The following is a 25,927-nucleotide window of genomic DNA, read 5'->3' on the forward strand; positions in this document are numbered from 1 at the left end:
AGGAACAAGTCAGTTCCTGTTAATACTCAGATTATAGCTGCTTGTGTATAGCTGCTGTCTCTCAAAGTTGACTGGTTGATTATAAGTCCTTCTGTCCATCAGAAATCATACTGAGAGTAAGAAATCACTGACACCGGAGACTCCTTCCATACACTTTAAATAAAAGCAAGCAGAAAGACTTGACAATGTTAACTGCTGTATATTTGTATTTTTTAAATACTGGCAAATTTTTAATATCCAGTTATAATTATGCTATGATTATATGTAGCATAGCATCTGCTAGGCAAATCTTTATGTTTTTTAAATTGACATAAAATGCTTTGATTCTCTGTGTCATACAAGTACAATTAAACTATTCTATTCTAATATCTATACAATAACAGAATAATGTAAAATAAAACAATAGTTACAATCAAAATCATTTTGATTGTGACCTTTTTCTGTTTTTAATTTAATTTTATTTAATTCATTTTTGTTATATTGTAAGTTTTATTCTTTGTAAAAAAAATATATTTTTATAATTATAAATATTTTCCTGGTTATATTTTTTATTCTTTCTTTATTTTATTTTTTTTTATACTATTATAGTTACGTTCAAATAAAAAATATTTTTAAAAAGAATAAAAAAGTGACAGTAGAATAAAATTGAAAGACTAGAAAAAATGGTTAAAATAGAATAGAAATTAAATACATGACTAAAATAAAAAAGAAATAATAAAAGGTTACAAGAGATAAAATTATAAAAATAGTTGTATAATTTTTTTTATAATAAAAAAATAATAAAATAATAATAAATAAAATTGTTTTACAATAAAAGTAAAATATGGAATTTCCTATAAAGTAATGGGGAAAAGTTTATATAAAATAATGCCCAGAAAGAGAATAAAGCAGTTAGTGCTCCTCCGAGCATGTTTAGCTCTCCTGTGATTTAGCTCTTATCCACTAGTAGCTACTACTGATTTAATGTAAAAAAAAAAAAAAAAAGAAGAAGAAGAAGAATATCAACAAAAAATAGCCAGTTGTAAGTAATAATGAAGAGTAGTGAGCAGGAGGCAGAATGTGAGCAGAAGGCAACGAGCAACATGTCAACTAGCGTCTGCAGCATTAACATTTTCAATCCCTTCCCTTCAGTTATTTCTTGCTATTTTCCGCGGCCGTGAGTCTTATCCCAGTGCAGCAAAAGGTGACAGATTTGTCAGGTTTCATAAATACGCATGACTGTGTTTCCACTGAGGTTTCCATTTCACATGAAAATTTACATCTTTATATTCACCCGAGGGTCATTGCACTGATATGATACTCCACTGCGACACGTATTAAGACAAAAAAAGTGAAACGTTCCTACAGAACGAGGCTGTTTTTTCACTCCAACGTTCTTTACTGTGCAACATTTCTCATGCAAATGCTTCTGCCAGTGAACTACAGTAAATGCAAAGAGAAGAAAAAGCTAGCGTAGCGTCGCCTTGTGACGAATTCATGTGAATATGAACCTGCAGCATCTAATGCCTTATGATATCACTGTGTTATTATAAATAGAGATACAAGACTTACTGATTTTATGTGTTTTGTACGTGTATATGGTTTAAAAAAAAAAAAAAAAAAAAAAGGAGGAACCTTATAGTTCTACTTTAAACCCTGGGTTACAGTACAGTTTTCTAAAAAATATGGTAATATGGTTATATATATTTATATATAAATATATAAATAAATATATATGTGGTTATATATATTTATTTATATAATATGGTTTGTTATGAGGGGCACGGTGGCTTAGTGGTTAGCATGTTCGCCTCGCACCTCCAGGGTTGGGGGTTCGATTCCCACCTCCGCCTTGTGTGTGTGGAGTTTGCATGTTCTCCCTGTGCCTCGGGGGTTTCCTCCGGGTACTCCGGTTTCCTCCCCCGGTCCAAAGACATGCATGGTAGGTTGATTGGCATCTCTGGAAAATTGTCCGTAGTGTGTGAGTGTGTGAGTGAATGAGAGTGTGTGTGTGTGCCCTGTGATGGGTAGGCACTCCATCCAGGGTGTATCCTGCCTTGATGCCCGATGATGCCTGAGATAGGCACAGGCTCCCCGTGACCCGAGGTAGTTCGGATAAGCGGTAGAAAATGAGTGAGTGAGTGAGTGAGTGAGTGAAAGTGGTTTGTTACATACACAACCGTACACAGTAAGACATGAGGTGGAATGCTTTGGCTGTTTGTGATGACGGTAGAATAAAACTAGTTATAGTAAAATAAAAATAAAATAAAATAAAGAATATCAAAATAGAGTTACAACTGGATAAAATGCACAAAATAGAAGTTAAACAAATAGAACTAAAAATAAAATAAAGTAGACGCAGTAGAAGAAAAACGAAAGAAAAATGGAATAAAATAAGTTAATCAAATAAATAGTAATAAAATAGTGTCAAATATTTACAACGGCATAAAAAATAGAACGAAGTATAACAAACCTCGAAATGAAAATAGATTCGAATAAAAATGAACTAATAATAGAATAAAATAAAAAGTAATAGAATAAAAAAAGTCATAATTAAATAAAAAATGAAATGATTTTTTAATCATTAACAGATATAAAGCGCCGACACTGGAGACTCCTTCCATAAACGGTGAATAACTGCTTATTAGTCTTACATGGAGCATCTGCTGAACAAGTCTCTGGAAACTGTTGCTATAGAAACGACATTAGCTGCATCAGAATAAGCCTTTTAACATTTTAATTAATCAAGACTACTAACAAATTTGACGGCGTTCGTTTATTGGGGTATTTCACTTCAACTTGATGGTGGAGGCGAGGTGGCAGTGAAAGAAATTTTATTGACGTATTTTTCTTCTTCCACACCCCTTTTGTTCCTATAATCAAACAACCAACAGCCTTTATGTCCCTTTTCTCCTCGGCTTCAGATAACAAGCACAATCTCACGCGCCGGTTAAACTGTTGGTTGTAACGACACCCAAAGCATCGCTTTATATTCAACACATCATGAGGTTGTTGTTTTTTTCACTCCATAAATGAATTCATGATGTAAATCACAGCTGTGAGGAATATACTTATATTTTAAAGGGTTTGAATCTGTTGCACAAGCCACAAAACAAGACAAAACAAAAACCCTATAATTACAAACAAACACTAATTAGACATCACAATGCTGGTCATTTGTACTCATGACTCATGCGCCTGTCGATGTGTGTGTGTGTGTTCTTGAGAGAGAGAGAAAGAGAGAGAGAGAGAGAGAGAGAGAGAGAGAGAGAGAGAGAGAGAGAGAGAGAGAGAGAGAGAGAGAGACGTATGTTAATGAAAATGTCCCTTCAAAGGTAGGACAATCTGGTATTTTTGACCTCGAGACATTCAGCTGATACCCAAAAGGTATTTGTATAGTTTCTGATGTTACAGTGACAACGTCAGGAATTTTTATAGTGGAAGATCATCACAAGGGTAGTATAACAACTGTGTGTGTGTGTGTGTGTGTGTGTGTGTGTGTGTGTGTGTGTGTGTGTGTGTGTGTGTGGATAAAATACAAAGAGAGGAAGACAGAAGGGTCGTATTACTGAGCCGAGCTGATAATGAAATGAAAAAATTAATTAAGAACTGAAAATGAAGTGAAGTTTTATATTCCATTATGAGAAATTGGGGTGAGAGGCCGGTTCGAGAAGTGTGTGTGAGTGTGTGTGTGTGTGTGTGTGTGAGAGAGAGAGAGAGAGAGAGAGAGAGAGAGAGAGAGAGAGAGATAGAGAAGCATTACATTGCCGCCTGAGAACGTGAACTTTATCATCATCATCATCTTCTTCTTCTTCTTCTTCTTCGCTGTGTGATTGTCATCACTGTTATCGCTATGATCATACTTTTATTCTAATAAAATCTTTTGTTGAATATCTTTAAGAAATATGTTACTATCAATCTACAGATCTAATCATTCTTGTTGGTTCATCTATAAAGCTAAAGCACTGCTAGAGCTGCTAATCAACAAAGCTACTGAGGCGATACGATGGACATCACGATACTTTTGTCAGAATATTTATAAAGTAGAATAATTAATATAAATAAAACAAAAATAGCCGCAAGGAAAATTAAAATGGAATACAAACAGAAAAATACAATTTGTGAAAGAAGAAAGAAAAAAGAAACTAGTTACAATAGAATGAAAATTAAAAATAAGAATAATTACAGACAATAAGACGAAATATATCACGATGTTTGATATAACGTACTGCTTTTTTTAAATACAACAAATAAAAAAAAAATAGAATAAAAAAATTTAAAATAAATCATTCATTAAAAAATAAAAAAGAATAAAAAAAATCCATAGTTTAAAATTGAATAAGAATTAAATACAATTATAAAATTACTTTAAAAACTATATTAATTTTATTAGAAAATTCTATTATAATGTTCAATTTTTTAAATAATGTTAAATAAATAAATAAATAAAATAAATAAATCTCACACTGTAAAGATCAAAAGTATAAATTACATTTTAAATTGTACAGAACTTCTAATAAAACATGGTCACAAAGCAGATTTGTGATGTAAATTACAATTATACACAAAAATTGTACAATTTTTATACAATTTTTTATACAAAAATTCTACAATTTTACATAATAATTCCACAAAGATAATATGAAAGGAAGACTTGAGGTTCGAAAGGGAATCAATCATCACCTGGAAAGGCTTGTATTTGTTTCAGAAAAAGATGAGCTGAACAAAAAACCTGTGATCCTTTCAGAAGTATGACATCATTCATCTTAATGTTTGATCAAATATTTAATAAGATATCGAGCTGCAGTAAAATGCTAATAGAGTAAACGCATCAGTGATATTTCTCGCCTCTTTGCTTACCTACAGGACGTCATCTTGGCAGCGACGTCGATGCATTTTCCTGGCCGAGACGCCCGGATCGATAAAACGTCAGATTAATATAATAATAAACCTGACACAGAGAGTAAAAACAGGGGATGACTGGCAGATGTAACAGATGCATTAGCAGCATATATTCCCTTGGAAAAGCCTTTTACAAAAATGCTACATCACTCACGGGTTGCGCTTTTGAAGCGCTGGACATTTTGACAGCCGCTTCTCGGCTTCGGCTCATAATGAACTCCCGGTAGCTCTTAGCTGCTGTAATGACATGATGATATTCCACATTAATCCCAAAACAACCCAGTCCATTTATTTCAAATGCAAAGGCGAGACATACCCCAAGGGCTAAATGTCATGCTTTGGATTAGCGAGTTAGCTGGAGTTGATGATCCTAGATATTTTCTGTAATCGTTGTGAAACAGTTACCAAGGCAACAAGTTTATCAACTCAAATGCACATGTTAATAGTAACCTCAAACAAACCAAAGCTGAGAGGTTATCATTCTCGATTTATGGTCTTTGCTACCATTTATTTATTTATTTTTTATTTGACAGTCATCAACATCGACATGCAGTCATCCAGCATACAGTTTAGCAGCTTGAGTGATTTTAGACATGCCTTTGTTCCATACAGCAGGTGAGTTTGGCAGGTTTCAGCTACATTTCCAACCCATCTATTATCTTAAAAACACCACCGCAGACCTTAAACTCATCCAAACACATTTTGGAGGGAAATAAAAAAAAATAAAAAAAAGGAGACAGGTTTAAATTCTTTTTTCTTTAATGGGTCCCATTAAAGAAAGATATTATCCACTCCATAACCCCCATTTCCTTCATTCAATCTTAGAGATATATCTTTAAAAAAAATTGGTTCTTGGTTCTTTCATCACAAAAACACTGTCTGAACTTACACTTTGCCTTCGTTTGCAGAAATGTATTGAATTTCCTATAAAACAAGATCCTCTGGCGCTGCTCAACTCATCCCTCTATTTCTAAGGGTATAAGGCATGAAGCTTTTTTACTGTGTTCTGGCACCTTGGCGGCGGAATGAACTTCCCCTAGATGTCCAGACACGACGAGTCTTGAAATTGTGATATAGAAACCTTTATCATCACCTCCACATATACAGCATTACAGCACAGTGCAAAACTTTTATTCGCCGAGGAAGTTGTTGTCACAGCAGAGGGGCAGCTATGATACATCCCCCATGGAACAGAGAGGGTGAAGGGCCTTGCACAAATGCCCAACAGTAACAGCTTGGCAATGCTGGGGCTTGAACCTAGACCTTCCAATCAACAACCTATACCCCTTTTCCACCGGAAAGAACCAGGTGCTGGTTCAGAGCTAGCACTAGTGCTGGTGCTGGTTCAAAGTGGTTCCACTGGCGAACCTTCTAAGAACCGGTTTTCCTTTCAACCGGCTAGAGAGCCGTCACAGCGCCGAGTGTGATGTCACTGTATACGTGCCACGTGTCCCAGCAACGTTAGCGCAGCAGCGGCAAACACAAACACAACAACAATGGCGGATGTTGCTTTACTGTTAATGCTCATGGCTTTGCGAACCTACATCGGCATCCAATCGCGGCGAATAAAACGTGTACGTGCAGCTCCGTGTAATCTGTATAAACGGATGTTGTAATCGATAAAATACATAACGTTATTTTATCATTAACACAGAAAATAAATTAGCCTTAGCATGTAGCCACCTACTATCATGTGTGCTGATAATGTATCATATAGCGGTAAAGTAAAAGTGTATTTAACATTAGCATACTTAAGGTACATTATCAAATGCGCTAACAGTAGCCCCGCCCACAGCTCCTGACGCAAGCGGTTCTTAAGTCTAGACCAGCAACGTTTTGGTGCTACTTAAGAACCACTTTTCCTGGTTCGGAGCCGGTGCTTTGGCGGTCGAAACAGAAAGAACTGGTTCTAAATTCGGCTCCGAACCAGCACTCGAACTGCCTTGGTGGAAAAGGGGCACTACTGTAGAAGCTTAACCACTAGAGCTACTTGTCCTAAAGGTTTACCTTTTCCTAAAGTATTTAGACAAGCACTTTAAAAAAAAAAAAAAAATCTTGTCTGTTTGCTTTAGTTGCTATACACCCCCCCCCCCCCAACAGTCCCTACAGTTTTAAGAATGATGGTATTGTTAGTCTGTGACCTACTGAGCCAGGATCAGGATGTATGAGACTTGGATAATCTCTGTATAAACATCATCGATTTGGTGTAAACACATCAACCATGGCAACATCATTAACAGTCCTGGTCATCGCTCCTCTCTAGGCATGGGGCAGGATTCTTGCCCCAGTGTGCCTTTATTAGTGCTTGTAGCAGTTCTGAGCTGCAGTAATATCTCTGCATAGCCAAATGGGTCGGTAACTACACCGCCCCACACATAGAACCAGATTTAAATGAGAAACAAAGTAAACCGGTCATAGTCTTAGCATTTTTTATTTTTTTTATCATCAGTCATTATTAGAATGGAAAGTGTACAGAGTGGTGAACAGAAGCTTCGCAAAAAAGATTTACATTTCAAAATTTCCCGCCCACAACATTGCCAGTCGTGGTGCCTTCTTGTAGCAATAAAAAAGACAAACACGCTGTACACATGACACGACACCAACAATCAATTTGCACTAATGTGCTCCCATTTACACCGTTTAGATGCCTGTAAATCACCGCCGCGGAACGGCTTCGGCGCCACGAGGCCACTGAGAGTCCCCTCAGGCATCCTGAGGAGCTTTTAGGTGCTCGCCGCTTGAGCATTTGCCAGTAGTGTATCATCAGCATGTTGATGAGTGCTGACTTACCCCACCAACAACCCCAAGAACATAAACCACACCCCTCCCCGCCCCCCCATCAACCACTCCAACCCCCCTTAGGTGCTCTGCCTGCTAATTTCCAGCACTTTGAGTTGTCAGAATAATACAAACACCGATTTAAGCTCAGAAGATCAAATTGCATTTTTTTTTTTGTAAAAATGAATATGCACCAAAAAAAAACTCCCATCAATATTTAACCGCCGGAAAAGGTCAATACGACAATAGTATCTTTAGTGAATAATTGGAATCAATTGTGATTGTGTACAATGTTTGAGTACAAATGTGTTTAGTTTTTCTGCTCCCATTTAATACACTTGCTTTCCTGAACCAGAGTATTTGGGAAATTTTGGAAAATCGTCCAAATACTCTTCTGTTAAAGCCCAAAACCAGCACAGGTTTAACCCCAGAGCCGGTTTCAGTGATGCGGCTGGGATCCCACAATGAGCCTGCCATCCTAATCACCACCATCTTCATCACCACCACCACCATCGCACGGCTCAGTCTGAAATCTCCCCCGAGGACTCGCTTTCAAATCCAGTCCAGGAGGTCAGAGGAGTCACAGATAAGTCGCAGATCCGCAGCCCGGTTTGAGCTCGAGTCGAGGTGAACTAATTGTTTTTTTTTATCAGTGTGCCGTTTTAGACGACTGTTTGCATTCAAACACTGGTGCAGTGGATTATCACAGCAGTGCGTTAAAAAAAAAAAATTGTACAAAGGTCTTTCAGTCTTTTCAATTTTCTCCATAAGAGCATTTAAGTGCAACACAAAGCCTTGTATGACCAAACATACAACAGGTAGAATTCAAATAATTATACAGCATTATATTGAAGAAGGGGGGGCACGGTGGTTTAGTGGTTAGCATGTTCGCCTCACACCTCCACGGTTGGGGGTTCGATTCCCGCCTCCGCCTTGTGTGTGTGGAGTTTGCATGTTCTCCCCGTGCCTCGGGGGTTTCCTCCGGGTACTCCGGTTTCCTCCCCCGGTCCAAAGACATGTATGGTAGGTTGATTGGCATCTCTGGAAAATTGTCCGTAGTGTGTGTGTGTGTGTGTGTGTGTGTGTGTGAGTGAATGAGAGTGTGTGTGTGTGTGTGTGAGTGAATGAGAGTGTGTGTGCCCTGCGATGGGTTGGCACTCCGTCCAGGGTGTATCCTGCCTCGATGCCCGATGACGCCTGAGATAGGCACAGGCTCCCCGTGACCCGAGAAGTTCGGATAAGCGGTAGAAAATGAATGAATGAATGTGTTGAAGAAAAATTCAGTTGAACAGAATTTATAAAAGTTTAATATTATATTTAATATTATATAATAGATAGATGTAATTCATATAATGTTGTAATTCAGCCACATTGAAGGGTTTTCGAGCATGAACCGCCTTTTTAAGGTCATGCCGCAGCATCTCAATAGGATCCAGGTCAGGACATTGACTCGGCCATCCAAAGTCTTCATTTTGTTTTTCTTCAGCCGTTCAGAGGTGGACTTGCTGGTGTGTTTTGGTTCATTGTCCTGCTGCAGAAACCGATTTCGCTTCAGCTTGAGGTCACGAACAGATGGCCGCACATTGTCCTTAGGATTTTGTGGTAGACGGCAGAATTCATGGTTCCTATTTAATCACAGCAAGTCTTCCAGGTCCTGAAGCAGCAAAACAGCTCCAGACCATCACACTACCACCACCATATTGTACTGTTGGTACAGTATGATGTTCTTTTTCTGAATAGCAGTGATACTTTTATGTCAGATGTAATGGGACACACACCTTCCAAAAAGTTCAACTTTTGTCTCGTCAGTCCAAAGAGTATTTTCTGTCCAGTCTCGTTCTTATGGTGGAGTCATGAACACCGACCTTAACTGAAACAAGTCACGCCTGCAGGTTTTTGGATGTTGTCGTTGGGTCTTTTGTGACATATTGGATGAGTCGTCGCTGTGCTCTTGGGGTAATTTTGGGCAGTCCTGGGAAGGTTCACCACTGTTCCATGTTTTTGCTATTTGTAGATAATGGCTCTCATTGTGGTTCGCTGAAGTCCCAAACCTTTAGAAATGGCTTTATAACCTTTTCCAGAGTGACAGACTCATTTGTTCCTGAATTTCTTTGGATCTCGGCATGACGTGTAGCTTCTGAGGATCTTTTGATCTACTTCACTTCGTCACTCAGGTTTAGTCAAGTGGTTTCCTGATTGCGAACATGTGTGGCAGAAATCAGGCCTGGGTGTGGCTACAGAAATTGAACTCGGATGTGACAAACCACAGTTATGTTTTAACGAAGTTTCCCTTAATATTAAAAACCTTTTACTTAAAAACTGCATGGTGTTTACTTGTGTTATTTTGACTAATATTTAAATTTGTTTGATTATCTGAAACATTAAAAACATACAAAACATACAAAACATAAATAAAATCAGGAAGGGAGGGGCCAACACTTTTTCACATCACTGTAGATAGATATATAGGAAGAAATTTGCCTTTCCTTCACTTGAAATGATGTCGGTTGCCTTTTAACTTTAGGAACTAAAAGGTAAACAAACATCTGACAAAATCTTTACGCCTCAGTTTTATTCGCCACTTTTCACAGACACCAACTCGGCTTCACAGAAATCCGCAGAAAGCTGACATCATGAGCGACGGATTACTGAAGGCGTGTAAAAGGAAGTCGTGGCCTAATGGTTAGAGAGTCTGACTCCTAACCCTATGGTTGTGGGTTCGAGTCTCGGGCCGTCCACGACTGAGGTACCTTTGAGCAAGGAACCGAACCCACCCAACTGCTCCCCGGGCGCCGCAGCATAAATGGCTGCCCACTGCTCCGGGTGTGTGTTCACGGTGTGTGTGTGTTCACTGCTGTGTGTGTGCACTTTGGATGGGTCAAATGCAGAGAACAAATTCTGAGTATGGGTCACCGTACTTAGCCATATCATCACTTTTCACTTTCACTTTCAAACTAAACCCTCATGTAAATGTTACAGACTGCACCTTTAAAGTTCCCTTCATTATTTATTTCAATTTTGCCCGTTGTTATGGTTACGATGCATGGTCCTGATAGGAACCGTGGGACTCAGGGCACCGTCTGAGAGCGGGTTTTTGTTTGTAATTGTATCTTCTTGAATACATATTGTATTATGTCTTGGCCTGGAGTTAAACAAACATCATTACACAAAGCATGAGAATGAATAAACACACACACACACACACACACACTCACTCATATGCAAATCTCACACACAAACACACACCAAGCCACGATTAACAATAAAGCAACAACAGGATAATGCTCGATGCAGAGCTCCAGCAGCAGCTTCCTGCCCTTTGGTGCTTTTGCAGCCTCTCCAAAATATTACTGCCCATTTTTTATTCATACATAATTACATAAAGTCATTAAAACTGAATAAGCCTGACATCTCAGACCAGGTCGCTTCGGGAAGGAGCGAGAGCTGTGAGCTTGAACGCCTTCGTGCCGTACGTGGGACAAGGGGAAGAAGGGAGTTTGGGTTCGTGCCTGTAACAGACACTTGGGTTCGGAACGAGACGAAACCTTCGCCGTAGGCCGGACGTAAAAAAAGCCATAAACTTGAAATCACCGGTCAACTGTTTGTAAAGCAAAGCAGATGTTCAGGGTAAACAAAAGAACTCGCACTTTTCCCTAAATGAGATTAGACACAGCAAAATGCAACAATGAGAAAAAAAAGGGAAGAAAATGAGTGTGACATTTTAATTGCCGTTGTTAAATGGTGTGATGGGGTGTAATCGGGTCGGCCCATTAGAGGTTAGAAGGGGGGGGTCACAGGGTGAGTCTGTTCTCTCTCTTACTATTTCTGTCTCTCCACTCTTCTTGTCTTCCTTCTTTTCCTTCCTTCCCTTCATTTTCTTCATTTTCTTCCTTCCTTTCTTCCCTTTCTTTCATTTTCATTTCATTCCTTCATTTTCTTCATTCCTTTCTTCTTTCCTTCCCTCCATTTCCTTCCTTCCTTTCTTCCCTTCATATGCTTCCTTCCTCCCTTCCTTCCCTCCATTTCCTTCCTTCTCTTCATTTCCTTCCTTCCTTTCATCCCTTCCTCCCTTTAATTTCATTTCTTTCCTTTTCTTCATTTCTTTCCTTTTCTTCATTTCATTTCTTTCCTTTTCTTCATTTCATTTCTTTCCTTTCCTTCCTTCTGTCTCTCCACTCTTCCTTTTCTTCCTTCTGTCTCTCCACTCTTCCTTTTCTTCCTTCTGTCTCTCCACTCTTCCTTTTCTTCCTTCTGTCTCTCCACTCTTCCTTTTCTTCCTTCTGTCTCTCCACTCTTCCTTTTCTTCCTTCTGTCTCTCCACCCTTCCTTCCTTCCTTCCTTCCTTCCTTCCTTCCTTCCTTCCATTCAACCCTTTCACTAGTCTGTTCCGGTGCTTTTCTATCTCTGTTTCTCCCCCCTGCTCCCTCCTTCTCTCTCTCTCTCTCTCTCTCTCTCTCTCTCTCTCTCTCTCTCTCTCTCTCTCCCTCCCTCTCTCTCTCACTCTCTCTCTCTCTGTCTTTCCCTCTCTCTCTCTCTCTCTCTCTCTCTCTCTCTCTCTCTCCCCTCCCCCCACCCTCCCTCTCCCTCTCACACACACGCACACACACACACACACATCTTTAAACGTGACTGGGCTTTAATTTAGTCATCTTCCAACATGAAACTGCTCTAATTTGTAGATACAATCACAGGCAAAAATAAATAAATAAATAAATCTAAAAAAAAAAACGCACGCACCAGCGGTTTCTGTAACGTTGCCGTTTCGCCTGAGAGACTCCCTGTCCTTGTTTTCCTGTGGAACGAGATAACCAACAACCGCAGTCTGTCAATACGCATCATTTCCTTCTGCCATCAAACTAACGTGCAGTTTATCAACACAATCGCTAGTTTGTTCTGTTTCACCGCTGTATCGTTTCCAATGTTTTCATTCCTCTGTTGTCTCCATTGATCGCTTTTCATCCGCCGACACGTTTCTGAGGCTTTAAATTATAAGGCGCTGGTAAAAAATTTCTCCACAGATGAGGCCTGGAGGATTATCTGATCCGATCGGTGCTGCAGACTAATGGGATTTTGTACCATACTCCTTTTCTGGATGACGTAGCCATTATAATTACAAACATTATCATCATTTATTCCTCTGGCACCACAACAAATTTGAGAAATATATATATATGTCAATTTTTCAAAAAGAAATATTAAAATGATCATGTCAAAAGACTTCTACTAAAACTTTCTCCTCCCCACACGGCTGCTTTGTATTTGTTCAGCGACTCGGCATTACGGCTCCCAAAAGTGCTGTAGATCACAAAAAGGATCTTCTATATTTCACAGCTTCCCCCACAGGAAAGGTCGCAGTGATGATGCTAATGCAGCAAAGCCAAACAGAATAGGGATTAATATTCCTCAACACACACACACACACACACACACACTTACACTGAAGGAAAAAGCACAACCATAAATCCTGCTGAGCGAGACACTGTGTTATATACTGAATCTTTGAACACACTCAGAGATGAGTGTGAGGCATAAAAAAAAAAAAAAAAAACACCACAGAGATCCAAGATAGGGATAAATGAAAAAAATACAATAAGGCAATAATCAAAAAAAAAAAAATTGTAAACAAATGACAAACAAATGGTTCCGCAAAGAAAAAAAAATCAGTAAAACAGCAAACGATGAGAATAAATAAACCAAAAATTGTTACAGGTAAACAATAAAATACAAATATTTTTAAAAATATTTAAAAAGGATTTAAAAAGGATAAGTGAACAATGAGGATAAGTGAACGACGAGGATAAGTGAACAACAAAAAATTAAGTAAGTAAACAGATTCAGTAAAGCATGAAAATGAGGTTAAATAAATGAAACCAAAGCAGTAAGAATAAATAAAGCAATACATAGAAAATATGGATACACGAAGAACTGAAAGTGTGAAATAAACAAAGGATCTGTTCGGTAAAATAGCAAAAACGATGCTGAAACCTCATACGGGTGTAATGTTCAGATGTCAGGAAATTATATAGTGAATGTTTTTCTATTCAAGCATCTTCACAGAGAGAGAGAGAGAGAGAGAGAGAGAGAGAGAGAGAGAGAGAGAGAGATGAGTATGTGTCTCAGTGTCTCAGATGTTGAAGTCAGTATGTGGAGCTGTAAATACTGATCCAAGCTTTAATACGGCTTCAATTTCCTCTTATTTCTGCGTGTGATTTACAGCCAGTGTCCGAGTCTCGTATCTAACGTACGGCTGTGTGAGAGCGTGCTGAGACGCGTCCTGTCCTCTGTGGACTCACCTGTCAAAGCTCAGCTTGATGGAGTGTCCCGGCTCGGCCTCGATCACCACTCGCAGCTCAGAGAGTCTTTATAATAACCAGGCCACCCTGGAGAGAGGATCACTCCCACAGGGGCGGTGAAGTGACCACCACATGGAGCTGTAGAGGAGATGGGGGGAGGGGGGTGGTGGTAAAAAAAAGAAAGAATAGTTAAAGAAAGGGTGAGCAAAGAAGACAGAACAAGCCAAGAGACAGAAGGGAGAGAAAAAGTTGAACAGTTGGTGGTGATTAATTCTCTGTAGCTGTACGATTTCGTTCTAATTTGTTACCGTTTCTATAGCAACAACCGTGCCATTAATTAACAGCGAAACACCAATTTTTCCGTAATTTTATTAACAACATCATAATTTTCTTCATGGATGTTCATTTCCAGGTTTAATGTTTTTTTCTTCATCACCAATTACTGCAACATCGGCTGCAGTCTAGAACATTGTGACAGTTTACGGAGAACCTGGACCTCCTAATGAGCAAAGAATTTACACGCTTTCTCCAAAAGGTACTCAAAGATGACTAATTGGAACAGAAGTGCTCAAAGTGCGACCATTTATGATTTTTTTTTTACCTGAAAGGTTTAATTAAAGCAAAACTAAAAGAAAGTGATAGACTAATAAGCAGCGTGTCTAATGAACATTGGTGCTGCAGGATGCATGGTCCAGGACTGCCAGGTTTAAACACCTACTCATTTGGAATGATGGAATGGTGATGAAGCTGATTATGGCAGCAGATAAAAGCTGGATGTTCTAGTAAACATTAACTGAACATTTTCCAAGAAAAATGGAAATGTTTTTATTATATTGTAATCTGAAGCTACACATGACTCTAAAGGAGCTTTAGACTTTTTACTCTAAATAGGATGCAAAATTAAACACAGGAAGCATTTGGATGGAAACAAATCTACTGCTAATAAAATGAGTTGGTGTTAGTAAGAAATACTGCAGCATGCCTAGAGTAAGACAATCACTCACAGAGTCACCGACTGACTGACTCACAGAGTCACCGACTGACTGACTCACAGAGTCACCGACTGACTGACTCACAGAGTCACCGACTGACTGACTGACTCACAGAGTCACCGAATGACCGACTGACTCACAGCATCACCGACTGACTCACAGAGTCACTGAATGACCGACTGACTCACAGAGTCACCGAATGTCCGACTGACTTACAGAGTCACCAACTGACTGACTCACAGAGTCACTGAATGGCTGACTCACAGAGTCACCGACTGACTGACTAAGTCACCGACTAACTGACTGACTCACAGAGTCACAGACTGATTGACTCACTCACAGAGTCACCAACTGGCTGACTCACTCACAGAGTCACCGACTGACTGACATTCACAGTCACCGACTGACTGACTCATTCATAGTCACCGACTGACTGACTCACAGAGTCACCTACTGACTGACTCACAGTCACCGACTGACTGACTCACTCACAGAGTCACCGACTGGCTGACTCACTCACAGAGTCACCGACTGGCTGACTCACAGTCACCTACTGACTGACTCACAAAGTCACTGACTGACTGACCCTCACAGACTCACTCACAGAGTCGCGCACACACACTCGAGCACACACTCACAATGATTTTGTTATTGGTGGTGTTAGTAATATTAGATTGATATTGAATATAAAGAGTTCATTAGGCAGACAGACAGACAGACAGACAGACAAACAGGCAGGCAGACAGACAGGCAGGCAGACAGGCAGGCAGACAGACAGACAGACAGACAGACAGGCAGACAGGCAGACAGGCAGGCAGGCAGACAGACAGACAAACAGGCAGGCAGACAGACAGACAGACAGACAGACAGACAGACAGGCAGACAGACAGACAGACAGACAGGCAGGCAGACAGACAGACAGACAGGAAAAATGCTTTACATAAATTCTGACAGCTTTCATGATGCTAAAGAAGTATTTTATTTATTTATTTGATTTTTTTATCCATTTGTTTGTTTGTTTATGCATTTATATATATATATATATATATATATATATATATATATATATATATATATATATATATATATATATATATATATATATATATATATATATAGTTGATTTGTTAATTATAATTATTGTTTATTAATTTAGATTCTTTGTGGTGTAACATGAAGGCAGATTACAAATATTAAATTAATTAACTAATTGGTGAAATGCACATATTTATTTGTTTATTCATTCATTTCTGATCAAATTCATTTGTTTCAAATACTTCATCTTAATATATTGCCATGGCGAACACGACCGTCAGGGTGAGCAGGGAGCTACACTTACTTTGACTCTCTCATCAGATTTCCTGTTATTATTAGTAGTAGTAGTAGTGGAATTAGTAGTAGTAGTAGGAGGAGGAGGAGGAGGAGGAGAAAGAGATTTGGCTACAATTTTCTACAGTCCCATTACTAAAAAGCACAAATGAAAAGTAAATAACACTTTTCTGCTTTCACCCAAAAGCTTCATGGAATTCTAAATCCTCTCTCGTTTAATAGGAAACACAGAAGATACAAACTGGCATCGCACATGATGTTGGCTGTTAAATTGCTGTTTTTATTAAGGAATAAAAAAAAATAAACTGGAAGTCCAAATGCATCGTGTTGCTGTTGGGAAAATCTGCAGTCTCACAGAAGCCATGTAACAAGCTGCCAAGAAGAAGCGAGCAAGAAAAGAAATTAGTCAGCGGCATCCCAGCCAAGTGTGCTTCACAGGAATAGCCACACTGAGGAAGAGAACGAATCTTCATAATTGATTCTGAGGCCAGCGGAGTCAACGGGCTCATCCGAGTCCAGATGGAGCCACATCTGACGGGTCACGCTGACGATCAGGTCAAGCTTTAAGCTGCCAGTCAAACCGAGTTCGCTCTTCTGCCGAACTCCAAATCAGTAACACTGCTATACACGCCAGCCACTTTGCCTTTAGGTTGAACATTAACGATTCAAGCGTTATTTATTTTAAGCACATTTTTACATAAAAATGTAATGTTATTATGTACATGCTTTTCCTTCAGGAATATTCAGACGTGGCAACGTTCCAGATAGCATCTGAGCGCTAGCACACATCTGCTTGAGAAACCTAGAGTGAGATGCACAGCTGCACAGCTGCACTGTGGGAAAGATTCGGAGGAGGAGGAAGAGGAGGAAACCTGTGAGGAGGAATTGCTTAGAAACATTCATCCCCGGAATTAATGTTCCAGGAAATAAAAAAAAAGAAATGTTGCTGCAAGGAAAGAAGTTTTTGTGACAAGAAAGTTGCTAATAATTAAGACACCACCAAGCAGGCAGATAATTTACGGTCCATTTGAAGCCTGATGGTCGGATCTGCGTACATGTTGGTTTTTCTATTTTACTACAGGTTACATACACATACTGTATGACACGAACGATGCTAATCCATTGCACTAAACATGCGTGCTTAAACTCATCTCACAGAGCTAATCACATGATACGTATTATGAGCGGCGGAGAAGTGCAATAAAACCTAAACTCTACAATTCCATCTGTCTAAGACGAATGAGGCAATATCGCCTCGCTGCGTCTTTTAGGACCCATTTGCATCACATGCTACCTCAGGGACGTAGATTTAGCGGCAATCGAGCATACAAGTCAGCTATTTGGAAATAGTTAACAACGTCAAGTGAGGATTGTGGACCAAGTATTGTATCTGCACACAGGAACACATTGAATCTAGGCTTTAAATGTGCCTCATTTCATAAACCTTTAGCGAAATGGGAGGAGTAGTGAGAATTCCTGGAAGCTTGAATCCGTCATATTCAAACATGTAGCTATCAAAACGGATTTTCCAAAAAAAAAAAAAAATTGAGATTTCCATCATGAAATGCTCAGACTACAACAACCAAAACAAATAAGGCGTATGGAGTCAGGTTCAGCTCTGTTGACTCACTCGGGATTAATCCCATTGTACCGCTCCATGAAAACAATCCTGCTCCATTGGAATCGGGTTAAATGAATAAAGCAATCCGACTAGCAATGCTAAACAAAAAGAAAAACACTTCAAGACAATTTACAAGGCCCTGTGTACCAAACTGAACCCAAGCGTGATTTTCGTTTGGCACAGGAAGTGACCGTAAACATGGCTTAATTGCCATCGGAGCAGCAGTTGATGTCCGAGTGGTAAATTAAACGAAACACCGGCTGATTTACACGAGGGCTGTTCCTGGCGTATCGGGGAAGACGCCTCAGATATAATTCCATTATAATTCATCTTTGGGCGAGGCAGCCGCTGTGAAATAGACAGCAATAAAATGTCTATCGTGTTGTAATTATTTAAAGTGCTACAACATTGGGTTGAAATGGATCGCAATGCTTTACGCCGATGGGCGCATAACTCGCTGAGACCCGTGAGAACGAAAGCGTTCGGTCTGTCGGTCGGTCATTCGGGTCGGTGTGAAATTCTGTATGCACGCATCCTCATCAGGCTATTGACTCTACTTGACATTAGGTTGCTTTAATAACAAAGTGCAATTCACTTGCCTCGAATTTACAGCCGGAGATGTAATAATCGTTAGCCGTTAACCCTGCGTAAACATGATTTGAAGCTTCAATTGCTTTGCTTGCTATGTTTGTTGTTAGCGGTTACAGAAATCATTTTATATTGGCCTATGGTGTGGAAGGAAAGAAGGCTAAGCTGAAGAACTGAACAACTTAATTGTCTTTATAGAGACAAGCCATTACTTATGCAACACTGACTCAAATGGTTAAAGCTCTGGGGAAAGGTGGCTTCAAGTCCATCTCGCTGCTCTAGGGTTCGGGGATCGGTTCCTGTCTCCACCCTTGATTGCCTCGTCGACCATGAGCATCTGTTTAAAGCCACAATATACCATCTTCTAAAGGTTACCTCCTGCATGATCATGAACGCACACACGTCACAAAGCAAACCGGTTACATGAACACGACAATGAGTTCGGTGTTCAACAGTCTTTCCAGTCACCGGATCTGAATCCAGTAGATCATCTTTGGAGATGTGATAGAAATCCCCAGGAGATTCACAGAATGAATAGGCTCCTGAAAAACCATGAATTTAATCATTCGTGTCAACACGGCGGCAGAACCATATGGTGGATTCGACGTCATGATGAATTTAGGTTTTGAGAGCAAACTGAGTTCCTACCCAGTATTAGTATTAGTGTTACTGCACTTCCCTTATGTACATTTCCATTTCCTTTATCCAGATGACTTACATCTAATCTCATTTCATACAACTGAGAACTTGAGGGTTAAGGGCTTTGCTCAGGGAAACAGCAGTGACAGCTCGATGGTCCTAGGATTCAAAATCACAGCCTACCGATGATAAGCCATAAACCTTAACCAATAATTACTACATCACTTTGTTTATCAACACCTATAGCAAGCTAAAATGATATCTAGCTATTAGTTTGAACATTATATGATTTTTGGCCTAGCTAATCTAAAAAACTCTAAATGTTGTCTGGGGGCACGGTGGCTTAGTGGTTAGCACGTTCGCCTCACACCTCCAGGGTCGGGGGTTCGATTCCCACCTCCGCCTTGTGTGTGTGGAGTTTGCATGTTCTCCCCGTGCCTCGGGGGTTTCCTCCGGGTACTCCGGTTTCCTCCCCCGGTCCAAAGACTCATGGTAGGTTGATTGGCATCTCTGGAAAATTGTCCATAATGTGTGTGTGTGTGTCCTGCGATGAGTTGGCACTCCGTCCAGGGTGTATCCTGCCTCGATGCCCGATGACGCCTGAGATAGGCACAGGCTCCCCATGACCCGAGAAGTTTGGATAAGCGGTAGAGAATGAATGAATGAATGAAAATAACGATTGCTGTCTTCAGGGAAAGATTATGACAAGAAAGTGACCATGGGTCGTTTTCAGCCACTCAGCAAACCGACCCTGCCTTGCATTCTATTTAAGTATTAGATATGTTTTTAATGAAAGTCCATGATGTTCAACTGAAAACCATTTCATTAGTAAATAGTTTGTAAACACAATCTCAGAATTAGAATAAAGGAGAATGGGGTCCGTATGGTGTCTCAGCTTCAGGATAAATGATTATATGCTTGTGTTTGTCTTTCACAGGCAGTAGTTTCACCCATCATGAAGTTTTGAAGTCTTCTGAGTGCTTCCCTGTTCCGAAAGAGAAAAAAAATATACATAAAAGCGGAAATTGCAGGTCTCCTAAAGAATGGATACAGAACCAAGTAGCGAGGTAAATGGTCTCCAGCTCGGTTTGTTGCAGGGCTGAGAAAACAGGAAGCGAAAGGAAACGGTTGTAGAAGAACAGAGACGTCCTGCTGTTGAGACTCGAGGCTACCAATCTTCATTTCAAGCAGCTGAGGGATTTTCTCTCTGAATCTTTGTGAACTGGATCTGACCTCAATCAAACGTCTATAAATAACTAAACTACGGGCAGTATCGAAGCGATCAAGTCTGCAACACTGTCCCACAATTGTGAAAGACATACAGACCGCACAAGGTTCACGCCAAAGATCCGATGGCATTAGAACCAGTTCTCAGCTCTGATCGGTCACAAAGCATTAAAGTTAAGGTGCTCATTCTGATACTTATCATTTCTATAGTAACCGCTTATAAAAGGACGTATGTGGTAGACGCTCCGTATGTTCAGAGTAAATAAAAAGGTGGTCTGGATATGGTAAGATTTTCTGTAAGGAGATGTTTATGCAGGAAGGCACAGTGGCTTAGTGGTTAGCACGTTCGCCTCACACCTCCAGGGTCGGGGTTCGATTCCCGCCTCCGCCTTGTGTGTGTGGAGTTTGCATGTTCTCCCCGTGCCTCGGGGGTTTCCTCCAGGTACTCCGGTTTCCTCCACCGGTCCAAAGACATGCATGGTAGGTTGATTGGCATCTCTGGAAAATTGTCCGAAGTGTGTGAGTGAATGAGAGTGTGTGTGCCCTTTGATGGGTTGGCACTCCATCCAGGGTGTATCCTGCCTCGATGTCAGTGTCAGTGAGTTTGGTAATGAGTTGGAAAGTCTTCAGGACAGAGTAATATGACGAGCCGTAGGATCTTTGTTTTATTTACTTCAAAAGACGGGAAAAAAAGGAAGACCGGTTCCCAAATTTATAAAAAACACTTTGCATGTCTGTGTGTCTAGAGAATAAAAAGGATGGCAAAAGTAATGCAAGCAAACATTAAAAAAATCACGACGATCCTGCTTCTCGTGAAATTTCAATGATAGCAAATCCTTTGCTTTTCCTCCTTTGTACTTTACATTTTTGATCTTCTTTTATTTCGTTTAATTTTTTATATCCGCTGCCTGCAAACATCTTCGGATAACGTGCGTTAATTATTAACAAACAGCTTGTGCAGCACAATCAACAGTTTTGCTAGAGAATTTCTTAAATAATGAATCAAATGAACCCCCTTGATGTAAAAGTAATTGCATGTTAATTGAGATAGAGGAGGCAATTAATGACTTTGGCGATGTTGGATCTTTTCCCTGCAGATCACAAATTTGCCCAAACTAATAGAATAGAATAGAACAGAACGGGGCATAGAAGCCTTTATTATCGCCACATATACATTACAGCACGGTGAAATTCTTTTCTTTACATACCCCAAATGAGGAGGCTGGGGTCAGAGTGCAGGGGCACCTGAGGGCCTTGCTCAAGGGCCCAGAGCGGCAGCTTGTCTGTGCTGGGCCTTGAACTCCGATCAAGAACCCAGAACCTTAACCACTTGAGCCACCAAGTCAAGTAGCTTTTATTGTCATTTCAACCATATATATATATATATATATATATATATATATATATATATATATATATATATATATATATATATATATATATATTTCAGCCATATATATATATAGCTGTTGCAGTACACAGTGACATGAGACAACGTTTCTCCAGGATCAAGGTGCTACATAAAACAAAGACAGGGCTAAGGACATGTAAGTAGTCTTAGCCACATAAAGTGCAACTGTGCAACCACTGCCCCTAATAGCGTTAATTCAGAGATGTTTCATAAATAGGAAGCTCCTAAACCAAATGTGGACCAACTACAAAAGCAAACCAATTTAATGTATAATTAATATATAATAATTAAATATAAATCATTTGTTTTGGTGCAAATCTGCAATTGAAATTTACAAGAATAAACAAATTTAATTAATGAAATGCACAGTGGCTTAGTGGGTAGCACGTTCGTCTCACACCTCCAGGGTTGGGGGTTCGATTCCCGCCTCCACCTTGTGTGTGTGGAGTTTGCATTTTCTCCCCGTGCCTCGGGGGTTTCCTCCGGGTACTTCGGTTTCCTCCCCCGGTCCAAAGACATGCATGGTAGGTTGATTGGCATCTCTGGAAAATTGTCCGTAGTGTGTGTGTGTGTGTGTGTGTGTGTGTGTGTGTGTGTGTGTGTGTGTGTGTGTGTGTGTGTGTGTGTGTGAATGAAAGTGTGTGTGCCCTGTGATGGGTTGGCACTCCGGCCAGGGTGTATCCTGCCTCGATGCCCGATGACGCACAGGCTCCCCGTGACCCGAGGTAGTTCGGATAAGCGGTAGAAAATGAGTGAGAGAGTTAGTTATTTAAATGCTTTTCTTAACTACAAACATAAATAAAGCATTTCATTATACTTTATATCATTACTTGTTTTTAGTTGTTTAAATCAGACTTTTTAATCTTCTTTTAAATACATTTCATATTTATATTTGTAAATAATACATATGAAATATTTATTTCATAATAAATATGAAGATTTATTTTTTTTTTCCCCACAAAATGTTTTCTAAATTTCCATAAATCTGGAAACAAGCACCTTTATATATTCCATGTTCCTCTACTGTATATCAGCACAAGATATTACTCCTAGTAACATGCGGTGTTTTATATATACAGCATTATAGCACTGGTTTAGTAGCATTTTTGTCCTCGCTCTATTCCCTCAGATCTGAGAGAAGCGACAGATGGTGCCAACACGTTCCGCATTCAGGCGAGCGAAAGCGCCGTCCGTCTCACACCTCAACAAATACTTCAGACTCAGTGCTGCATATTGGTTATTTTATGCCGTGGAGAACAGAGATCTAGACAGAGCCCTTGAAACCCTCTGTCGAAAACAGGGCTTATATAAGCAATATTTGGGAATGAAGGTGAGCGCACTCATCAACCCTCAAAATGTCCTCACAGCCGGCTGAGATGAGAACTGAAATGAGTCACGCTGTTATTCTGCACATTGTCTGGGTGAGAGACCTTTCAATCTTCTACACATACACACGTAATTCCAAATTCTTAGAATTTTTGTATTGTTCTGTATTGCATTGCTAACAAATTGAGTGCAGGTGAAGTGGGCCTTGGTGGCCATCGGATATAAAGGGAAGGGGCGTGGCCATTGTCTTCCAGTCTCAGTTAAAGGGTGTGGCCAATGTGTTCCAGTCTCAGTTAAAGGGTGTGGCCACTGTAGTGCCCTCTCGACTTTTACCTTCTGTAAAATGGTCCGGAAAAATTACCTCAGTTAATACTGATCCCGTCCGAATCGACCTGCTGTAAATATGTACGGTAAAATTCCGTCATTTCCTGTTTAAAAGTAGTTTTTGCCGCATTTTGCAAGCATGGAGGCGCCATGTTGTCTGTTTGCGCACGTGATAACAGGAAGCGACGTCATACGCACATGACGACAAGGAGGTTACTCCTAAAGCAAATTACGCCTCCCACTTCTGATAGTTTTACTGAGATGTCTTGTCCCGTGCGAATTGGCCAATTAATATTACAGACGTCCTGAGGTAAAATTGCATTACTCCACGTCCCCACGTAAAACTAATCCCGTCCGAATAGTGCTATTGTTGGTTTAATTATAGAAAATAACGTGAGGTCTTTATTTGATGAATTGATATGCCCTTAAAGATGACATGGCTTAAATCAATTTCCAGCTCACGGTTGAAAGATGGAGGATTGAGGAACATTGATACTGAGTAGTGTGTGTATCGGGATACACCCATGAGTTACTACACTGTATCTCTTCTGTATCTGTCTTCTGAGGTAGAGCATGAAGGGCAAATCGGCCCCAGGTGTGTATAGTCAGCCTTGAGGGTTGTTGAAGGCTTTTGTTAATGGCATAAAAATTGACCTTTAGAAAACTGCTCTGCTATTTACTAAGAAATAAATGACGCAGAAACCACAGATAGGATGAAATCCGAGTCTCCTGAGCAACATCTTTAACAATAGATTTCACATTTCATCTGATGTACAAAGCCCTTAACGCTCCGTATGGAGAGTTAACAGTACAATGACAGAACAAGCACTTAAACACAATGGCCAAAAAAACGACAAAAGATAAAAAAATTAAAAAAAAAACGGAAATAATTAATATGCCGATGAAAAAGCGTTTTAGATGTAGGCATCCTTTCAGTTCTGCAAGACCACTTCTTCTACATGGCATGGTGAAAAACTTTTCTTAGCTTAGACCAGTCATCCCCAACCCATACACCAAGCACTGTTAAACATGACAAAGTACCGGTGAACAGAGAGAAGAGCGATACACACCTCTCTCCACCAAAGCTACAACACCACTGCCGCTTGCAGCCGCTCAGCTCCAGGCGTCACCTAAACCCGGCCCGATATCATGATATTTTGCGCATGCGCAGTATTGGTGCGGCTTTAGGTGACGTCTCTCACCTCTCGTCCATGGAAAGTCACACAAACCCGAGAGAAATACACCACAGTAAATAAAATGGAAATAATTTAATGTTCCTTGGGCGGCCCGGTACCATTTGGTCCACGGACCGGTACCGGTCCACGGACCGGTACCGGTCCGCGGCCCGGGGTTGGGGACCACTGGCTTAGACCGCACATTACTTCCTTAGAATTTTACATCTGGAATATAATTATTTTTTCCATAGTATCAATTAAAACAGCTAGAATAAAACGATGATAAAGAAACCATTAGTGAGTTGGTGTGTTGTAGCTGGCTAACTGATTCTGAGAAAAGAAGTTAACACAACAGCATTTGTTCTTTGCAAATGATCCAAAATGCAGCTTCACGACTTGTTTATAACCTGCCTACAGTAAGTTCTCCACGCCACCCTATTACTGCGCTCCTAAACTGGCTTCTGGCAGCTACATGCATCAGATTTAAAACACTAATGCTTACCTACAAAGCCAAAAAAATGGTCCAGCTTCCTCTTTCCTCAAAGCTCTTATCACTTCTCACACTGTATCTCACTCCATCAGAGCTACCAGCACTGCTCTACTGGTCCCATCATCTCTCAGGTTAAGAGGTAGATATACATCAAGACTCTGTTCTGCTCTGGCAACGGGGTGGTGGAATGAACTTCCCCAAGATGTCCGAACAGCTGAGTCACTGTCTATCTGCAAAAGACCTTCATCTTCCTGAAATACTTAAACTTGCACTTTTTCCCTGTTTGTTATACAAGTATATTAAAAAAACAAAAAAAAAACGTTTTCGGTTGATGCTATCCTAAGTCGGTAACCCAGTGAACCAGTGTTAATGTGTTCATCTAAGACTTAACAGCATTTTGTACATCACTCTGGATATGGGCTTCTGCCAAATGCCATGAATATAAACAACAACAGTATTAGCTATTTAACAAGCTAAAAGCTAATTCTGATTAGTTCTGAAGGAATTGGTTTGTTTTACATACATACATTTATGGATTTACATATTTGTGGATTTGGAGAAGGCATTCGATTGTGTCCCTCGTGGTGACCTGTGGGGGTGCTCTGGGAATATGGGGTCCGGGGCCCTCTGCTAAGGGCTGTCCAGTCCCTATATGAAAGGAGCAGGAGTTTGGTTCGCATAGCCGGCAGTAAGTCAGACTTGTTCCCAGTGCATGTTGGACGCCGACAGGGCTGCCCTTTGTCACCAGTCCTGTTCATGATTTATATGAACGGGATTTTCCAGGGGCCGGAGGGAGTCCGTTTTGGGGACCACAGGATGGAGCGGGAGATCGACAGGCGGATTGGTGTATCTT

General features: G+C 40.2%; 1 long non-coding RNA gene across 1 annotated transcript in view; it reads right to left on the reverse strand.

Moving 5' to 3' along the window:
• Window positions 1–10,741: 10,741 nt before the first annotated feature.
• LOC113649864 overlaps window positions 10,742–25,927 on the reverse strand; it is a 32,892-nt gene continuing 17,706 nt past the window's right edge. Inside the window, exons 2-4 of the long non-coding RNA XR_003442242.2 lie at window positions 13,953–14,090; window positions 12,397–13,022; window positions 10,742–11,257 (exon numbers count right to left, since the gene is read on the reverse strand). This is a non-coding gene — a long non-coding RNA (uncharacterized LOC113649864). The remainder of the gene's footprint in view (window positions 11,258–12,396; window positions 13,023–13,952; window positions 14,091–25,927) is intronic.

The sequence above is a fragment of the Tachysurus fulvidraco genome, chromosome 25, assembly GCF_022655615.1.
Source record: "Tachysurus fulvidraco isolate hzauxx_2018 chromosome 25, HZAU_PFXX_2.0, whole genome shotgun sequence".
NCBI lineage: Eukaryota > Metazoa > Chordata > Actinopteri > Siluriformes > Bagridae > Tachysurus > Tachysurus fulvidraco.